The following is a 7,943-nucleotide window of genomic DNA, read 5'->3' as shown; positions in this document are numbered from 1 at the left end:
AGTGGATATAGCAGTCTGGGCAGGACGTTCATTTTTATAAGAGCAACCCTACCAAGCCTATGTTTAGGTGCTGGGCCCAGTGTTTTAACCTTTGGCCGTAGCTGGTACCCAGTGAATATGATCTCTCGACGCTTGGAATTGTTCAGTGGGTAAGAGAGGAATGTAGATTGTGTGTTTGTGTGTGTAATCATTGATCCCTTGTAACGTTAGTTGTTCCTCCCATTTTTGGCCTTTGGAGAAATTGATCAATGGGGCCCTGGCCTTAGGGAATTTATCGTGGGCCATCTTGATTGCCCTTTGCAATTGTTTGACCACTGTTACCTTGAATTTTTGGAATTTGTTGTTTATCCTAAAAGCCAGAATGATCTTTTCCACCTCGGTACTGAGGTGGGCCTTTGAGATAATTGCCTCTGGGTGTTGAAACGTAGCCCCTGGGTAGCTGTCAGTTTGGAGATTTTCAAAGCGATGTTCTGGGATCCTGGACAAGTTTGAGTCGTCCAGTAATAGCCACTTTTTTCCTGACACTGAGGCCCCAGTCTACAAATTTCCGTGTTGTCGATACGTGTCTGACTGGTCAAAATCGTTTGATTGGAGTGGCTTGTTGAGAATGGGTGTTGGCCAAAGGAGGTGAGAGTAACGGATCGATTTCTGTCTGTGAATCCTGTACCGAAATGCTTTCCCCCTCATTCGTATGTGAGGTCTGATGGCTTTTTTGTGGTACCATATTTGCTCAGAGGTGGACAGTAACAAAGTATATTTACTTGAGTACTGTACTTAAGTACACTTTTTGAGTATGTGTACTTTACTTGAGGAGTAATTTTTTTTTGGCAACTTATGACTTTAACGTCACTACATTTGAAAGACAAATACCGTATTTTTACTCCACTACATTTCTATCAAGGTCCTCGTTACTAGGAAGTGGCTTTGAAAGTGGATGTCCCCCCCCCTTTCTTTTTCTAAAACGTGATTAGTTTTTCCGCAGGTGACACTGAGAGCCAATCAGTAATCACTAGGGTCACGTCCATAGACTGGATAAAATCAGATTTCTCCGCAGAAATTGTTGGATTCCAGCTCATGTGGGTATTATAGGAAATGAAATGGCTGATAAATTGGCCAAAAGATCAGTAAATAAAACCTATTATGACATTCATTACCCTTTTACCATTTCTGATATTACAAAACGTATCAAAAATGTTATTTTTACAATATGGCAAGACAGATGGGATAATTCTCAAACTGGTAGTTTGGTTCAGGTTCTACCAACTTGAACCAAATATTACAACACATCACATATTCTGACAAAAACAGAAACAAAGGATAATTATAAGACTTAGATTTGGAAAATGTCTACTTAATGATACACAATTTCTTAAAAAAAACAAACAAACCCAAACTTCCAATCAATGTGCAACTTGTGGTGTAAAAGAAAATGTCAAACACCTGCTTTTAGACTGTATCAAATATCCAAACTTTCATGATAAAATTATTTAAAAAATTAGAAATAAACAATTAGAAATTATTATTAAAAATTTACTTTTACATAAAGAATTTTAAGCCCTGTGATGACCTGGCGACTTGTCCAGGGTGTACCCCGCCTTTCACCCGTAGTCAGCTGGGATAGGCTCCAGCTCATAGACTTATAAACATAGACGCCGCCTTCTGCGTAGAATCATACGTCATCCTCGCCGCCATATTGGATGTGGCAAAGTGGAGATTCTTCAACCGTCTCTGGTATAGCGTCTAGACAGTAGCCGAGAATAAAGATGCCTCATTCATGTGCTGCATTTAACTGTACCAACAGGTTTACCGTCCAAATGAGATCACATGGGATTACCTTTCACAGGTGAGACTGGAAAAATACTTTTCATTGTCATTATAGCGTAATTTTACGAACAGATTTCTCTGACTTTGTGGCTAATATGAAGTCTCGCGCATAATAGCTGCTCGGTGAAACCTGTCTCCAAACAATGAAGTATTTCCTTCGTAACTACGCTGATTGTTGTTAGTTGCTTAGCTAACTTTTCACATACTATGTAGGTTTACCAAAAATAAAGCCATGAAAAAGTAGTGGGAGACAGCTGTGCGACGGGAAGGGTTTTCTGCTACTCCGTCATCCATGCTCTGCAGTGAACACTTCAGAATGGAGGATTCTGACAGAACAGGTCAGACAGTCAGGTTCAGAGAGGGAGCTGTTCCTTCAGTCTTCAGTTTCCCAGCTCATCTCCACCGGGGGGGGTGTAGAGTTATAAGCAGTGAGAATTAGAGAATACAGTGCCACACTATGATGAACGTTTTTGAACGTATGATGAATGTTTTTAACCTTTCTGAATGTGAAGGAATCAGTGATGTATTTTGTTTTGGTATGACGTTAGAACCTGGCCGAACTCAGTTTGGCGCTCATTCAGCTCACTTTATTCAGCGAGAGCAGGTCTGTGTGGTGACTCAATAAATAAAACAGTACATTTTTATTTTCATTCACTATTTCCAGTTTTTCCACAATTTCCATCATTTATCATATTCAGTCTTGTCGGTTGGTTATTGTGGCCTCAGGTTTTGGTAGCTTGCTACGGTATGCTGACTGATTAGCTTACCTGAGCTATCTATCATGGATCTGTCGCTAGTTTGCAGTGTACAGGGTATTTCGCACACTATTTATAACCATCACATTAAAAGTTATATATGTTGTTTTGATGCCTGTTTGTTTCCCAAATATATACGTGTGTGTCTTAATGGGTGAATAAAAGGCACCGAGTTAAATATTATTGTAGAAAGGGGCTTTATGAAGTTCAGTCCATTTACTTGCATTGGTTTATGGGGAAGATTTGCCACATCCAATACGGCGGACACTCTGACGTATCCCAGCAACGGGCCACCAGCTCAATGTGGCGTCTATGTTTATATGTCTATGCTCCAGCTCGCCTGCGACCCTGTAGAACAGGATAAAGTGGCTACAGATAATGAGATGAGATGAAAAAAAAAAGAAATTCATATTTAATGTGTGTGTGCTTGCTCACAATACAAGAACTAGTAGTTCCAATCCTTATAGGGAGGGAAAGTAATCTCATCGCCCCCTACTGGATGCGTTCCAACCTCTAGGGCAAAATGAATGGGAATATCTTTTCAAAAAAGTACATTTCCGGTTACACTTCAAAGTTAAGACAATGGCTTCCATATGTTGTGCATGTTGGGCAGCTCTGTCGATCCTTGTGATCATACTTTATTTTTTCCACTGATTTGAATTGTTTTGAATGTTTTTAATAAGCTGATCAAAGGCTACACGGACCCGACGTCGCGTATGTGACGTCACCGCAAGTCTAGCGCCTTTCCAAATGTGTAGCAGGTAGCGGCAGCGAGTAGCCTACATCAACATGCCCATTTGTATCGCGTGGTTGGCGGAGTATTTCTGTACCAATAAGAAATGCATCCCTCGTGGGGATAACCATTACAGATCAGGGCATGCAGTCAACTGCCACTATTCACAGGGAGAGCTGTCAGCACTCGTAAGGGCTAGTGTGAAGAACAAAACTTATCAAGCTACTGCTGACGGAATATGAGCGACTCTGATAGACAGTTTGGTTGTAGTCCATTTCTGACAGGTTAGGCGCAATTTCGATCTTTTAAAAGACAGCGAAATTTCACCTGATACTTTCACAGTTAGTAGATAATCCCAACATATACAACATATTTTTGGGGGTGTACAAGTTCCACGTCATAACTTCGTGGGATTTTTAAAAAATCGGGTCTATGGGATTTTCAATAGTCTGGCTCTCGGCTTAGGAACGCTACCACTAGGATCGCTGTGTTTCACTTTCCCTCCCTATTGAGGTATTTCACCCATGTGACCAAGTCACGTGACGCAGCCATTTTGGACGGCACGCTTAAGTCCTTCAGTGCAAGGCAGTATGAGATGGTGGAGACCTTTGCACATTTTAACAAGAAAGTAAGCTGTGATTTGTGTTAAATTGGATGTGTCTTTTATCACAAACACTGTACCCAGCCTTGGTATGGAGCCCTGTTTATTTATTTCTGTGTCCCGTTTCTTTCTAGCCTCTGTTATTGCATTTTATGTCTGATGTCTGCTACATGCAACCCTAGACAAATTAACACTGCCTTGTTTCACTGCTCAGATGGGTTAACAAACACTGACCCATTTACTTTTTGCTATATATTTTATCAAAATTGCGTTAACTGATAAACTAACCTGAAATGAAATGATCACTGCAAAGTCTGGAGTACTCTGTTGGCTCCCAATCCTGTCTCTTCACAGCTGCAATCCATTTGGCCCTCTTGTCTGGGTCAGTAGGAAACCGGTAGTGATGTGTCGGTCGCGAACGATCCGGTTCAAAGAGCCGGCTCTTTGAAGTGAACGACGGGAGCTGGCTCTTTGAAGTGAACGACGGGAGCCGGCTCTTCGGTGGGAGCCGAGTTGGGGAGCCGAATTAGTTTTTTGTCCTTAGGTGCCTCAGAGAGAGAGAGAGAGACTTTCACAAAAAAAGTTGCTGTCCGATTGCGTCTTTGTGTTGTCTATTACCATTCAAAGGAAAAAAAGTAGCATGGTGTACGCCTACTTTTTTTGGTTGGGGGGGGTTGATGTCATTCACAGCTGCGAAAATACGAAAATTGGTGTAATGCTTAAAGCTGTGGAGCGCAGGGGAGAGGAGTCTGTGAGGCACCTGAGGAGGGGAAAATCAGCTGTGTATTTTATATTGGTAATATAACACAGTTTTGCATTATGTTTGTGAGAAAATAATTTATTAATTGGTAAGTTTTATTTCTATAGCTAGAACATTGTTACACTGCTATACTTTACAAAGCTTTACAATGGCTACAAAAACTAAAAAATAAAATGGAAAACATCCTATTGATAAAATATAAATAATAATGTAATTAATTAACTAGTTAATTGCAGCAATTAAATCAAAAATAAAATCTCAGGAGCCGTTTGGGAGCCGAAAGAGCCGGCTCCTTATAGTAAGAAGAGCTAAAAGAGCCGGCTCCCGAAAAAGAGCCGAAATTCCCATCACTAGAAACCGGTAAAAGGAGCGTCCTGCACGCTGTCCCTGTCTGTTGTGGCAGCCCACAGCACAACAAGCAAACACCATGGTTATTTATAGAGTGCTTACTGACAAATTAATCTATTCTAGGTGTCTGTAACACGTTTTTTTTCAAGCTGGTTCTCCCTCTCTGTCTGCAGCGTTAGTATGTAGCTTGACGTTCAAAATAGCGGACACCGGGGCGTCACGTGACCCTGTGACGTCAGGTGAAATACCTCAATAGGACGCCAAATCACTTCGAGGGGGAGCGTCCCTAAAAGAAGCTTGAGCTCTCCACAGCATTAGTATTCAAAGATGATCAGTTGATGGCAGAATGGAAGGAGGCGGTTCTTCTGGGGAATGGACGTATTCTTGGTTCTATTGAGGTATTTCACCTGACGTCACAGGGTCATGTGACACCCCGGTGACCGCCATTTTGGACGGCAAGCTAGCTAATGTCAACAACAGTAGCTGGTATGTTACTGTAGCAATGTTTACGTTCAGTCATTTGGATGACTGTTAAAACCTTTCAGTCTCAAGTTTTTCCTTTACTGGATTTACTAGTTTACTGAGCCAGCCGGCCCCGGAGCGCTAGCTAGCCAGCCAGCCGGCCCCGGAGCGCTAGCTAGCCAGCCAGCCGGCCCCGGAGCGCTAGCTAGCCAGCCAGCCGGCCCCGGAGCGCTCACCAGCCGGCCCCGGAGCGCTCGCCAGCCAGCCGGCCCCGGAGCGCTAGCCAGCCAGCCGGCCCCGGAGCGCTAGCCAGCCAGCCGGCCCCGGAGCGCTCGCCAGCCGGCCCCGGAGCGCTAGCTAGCCAGCCAGCCGGACCCGGAGCGCTAGCCAGCCGGACCCGGAGCGCTCGCTAGCCAGCCAGCCAGCTCCGGAGTGCTAGCTAGCCAGCCGGCCCCGGAGCGCTAGCCAGCCGGCCCCGGAGCGCTAGCTAGCCAGCCGGCCCCGGAGCGCTAGCTAGCCAGCCGGCCCCGGAGCGCTCGCTAGCCAGCCAGCCGGCTCCGGAGCGCTAGCTAGCCAGCCGGCCCCGGAGCGCTAGCTAGCCAGCCGGCCCCGGAGCGCTAGCTAGCCAGCCGGCCCCGGAGCGCTAGCTAGCCAGCCGGCCAGCCAGCCAGCCCTGGAGCGCTAGCTAGCTAGCCAGCTAGCCAGCCGGCCCCGGAGCACTAGCCAGCCAGCCGGCCCCGGAGCGCTAGCTAGCCAGCCAGCCGGCTCCGAAGCGCTAGCCAGCCGGCCCCGGAGCGCTAGCTAGCCAGCCAGCCAGCCCGCCCCGGAGCACGCTCAGTAAACTAGTAAATACAGTAAAGGAAAAACTTATAACGGGCCATGTCTCAACAGACTAAGAAGTTATTTCAATGACATTTAATAACATTTTGTTTATCCTGAGGACCGAAAGTAAATGAAAATGTGAACAAATCTTAGCTGTCAGTGAACAGTCCTGGTGGAAGCAGGTAAACGTCGTTCTCTAAGCCTGCTAACCTCAATTTTTGCAAATACCTCTCCCTCTGCTCGCCCTGTAAATGCCCTACGTCGCTGGATAGTGAAGATGTTTTCTGCATCTCGCTCCTTTTTCTTTTATGTTTTTCGTTTGTCGCCTTCCTCGCATTCAAACCGATTCGAGCCGTGCCATCCAAAATGGCAGCGTCACATGACTTGGTCACGTGAGTGAAATACCTCAATAGCTAGAATCCATGTTTCAGTTTTCTGAAAGGAATAAAGAGTTGTTTCGTTTTAATTGTTTGCTTAAAAAACACACGCTTTCTTATAAAGGCAGCATCTTTAATCGTGCTAAAATAACAAACATCGTTTGCCACACCTGCAGGAAACCACAAAAGTGAAAAAAAAAACACCAAAGCTTTCTTACAAAGGCAGCACGTCGTGCTCGAATGAGAACATCGAATCACATTAACATATTATGCGCTCTCGTATTTGAATTAGATAGAATTTGATTGAAATGTAACAGTTTTAAAACGTTGCAACACGGTAAATGCGCAAATTCATTCCAAAGGGAGATCACATCGAGGCATGGAGTCTACCAGCCGGATATGGGGAAAATATATGATTTTCATCCGTGTTTAAAACACTAGCAACACAACCCTGTCATTACAAGGTTATGAAAATGAATTGAGAATGAATTTAATTTGCAAAAAAGTTAACATATAATAACAGTAAAAATAGCAATGATAATTATGAACATATGCATTTTAAAGAGATACAACAATTAAGGAGCATATCAGGAACAGATAAAGAAGAGGATCCATCTGACTGTGAAGTGCAGTGCTGGCGGCTCAGTCTGCAGCGAGAGAGACAGACAGACAGACAGACGGCGGGTGGGTCAGTAGGCTATAAAGGTCCTATTTCTCAGTAGCAGTATATATTTTTAGCAAGATCAATGCCATTTGGCCAAATACATACCAATATTAATGCAACGGATGGGCCTGTATCTTGGCACAGAGCTCTCTGATGTTTGGGGTAATTGAAGACAGTCTCAGCCTCAAATCTTTCTCAACATCTCCCAGTCTTTGCCGATGTTTAGTTTTAATTGCTGATGTTTAGTTTTAAAAGCCACAAACTACTGCAGAACCGTTACAGCGTAGAAGAAGAGTTAAAAATCGCCATTACATTTTTTTTAATCTTGCGCACCCCCTAGTGGCAGCTCGCGCACCCCCGGGGGTGCGCGCACCACACTTTGGGAAACCCTGGTCTAAAACGAACTACGTCACAGCCTACAAAAACTCACCGTCCGACCTGCGGAAGCATATTGAGGTCTGTAAACATTTTATTTCAAGAGAAAGCTTGTAATGAAGTTGTCTGTGCTTTTAGAGGTCGTGATAACGTTGCAATAGCTGTGCAGTCTGGTTAGTCACATGACTTTCTATGGATTTTCCCGAAGTTGCCATTGCCTTG

Source organism: Neoarius graeffei, chromosome 4, assembly GCF_027579695.1.
Source record: "Neoarius graeffei isolate fNeoGra1 chromosome 4, fNeoGra1.pri, whole genome shotgun sequence".
Classification (NCBI taxonomy): Eukaryota; Metazoa; Chordata; class Actinopteri; order Siluriformes; family Ariidae; genus Neoarius; species Neoarius graeffei.
This window is presented reverse-complemented; position numbering follows the sequence as displayed.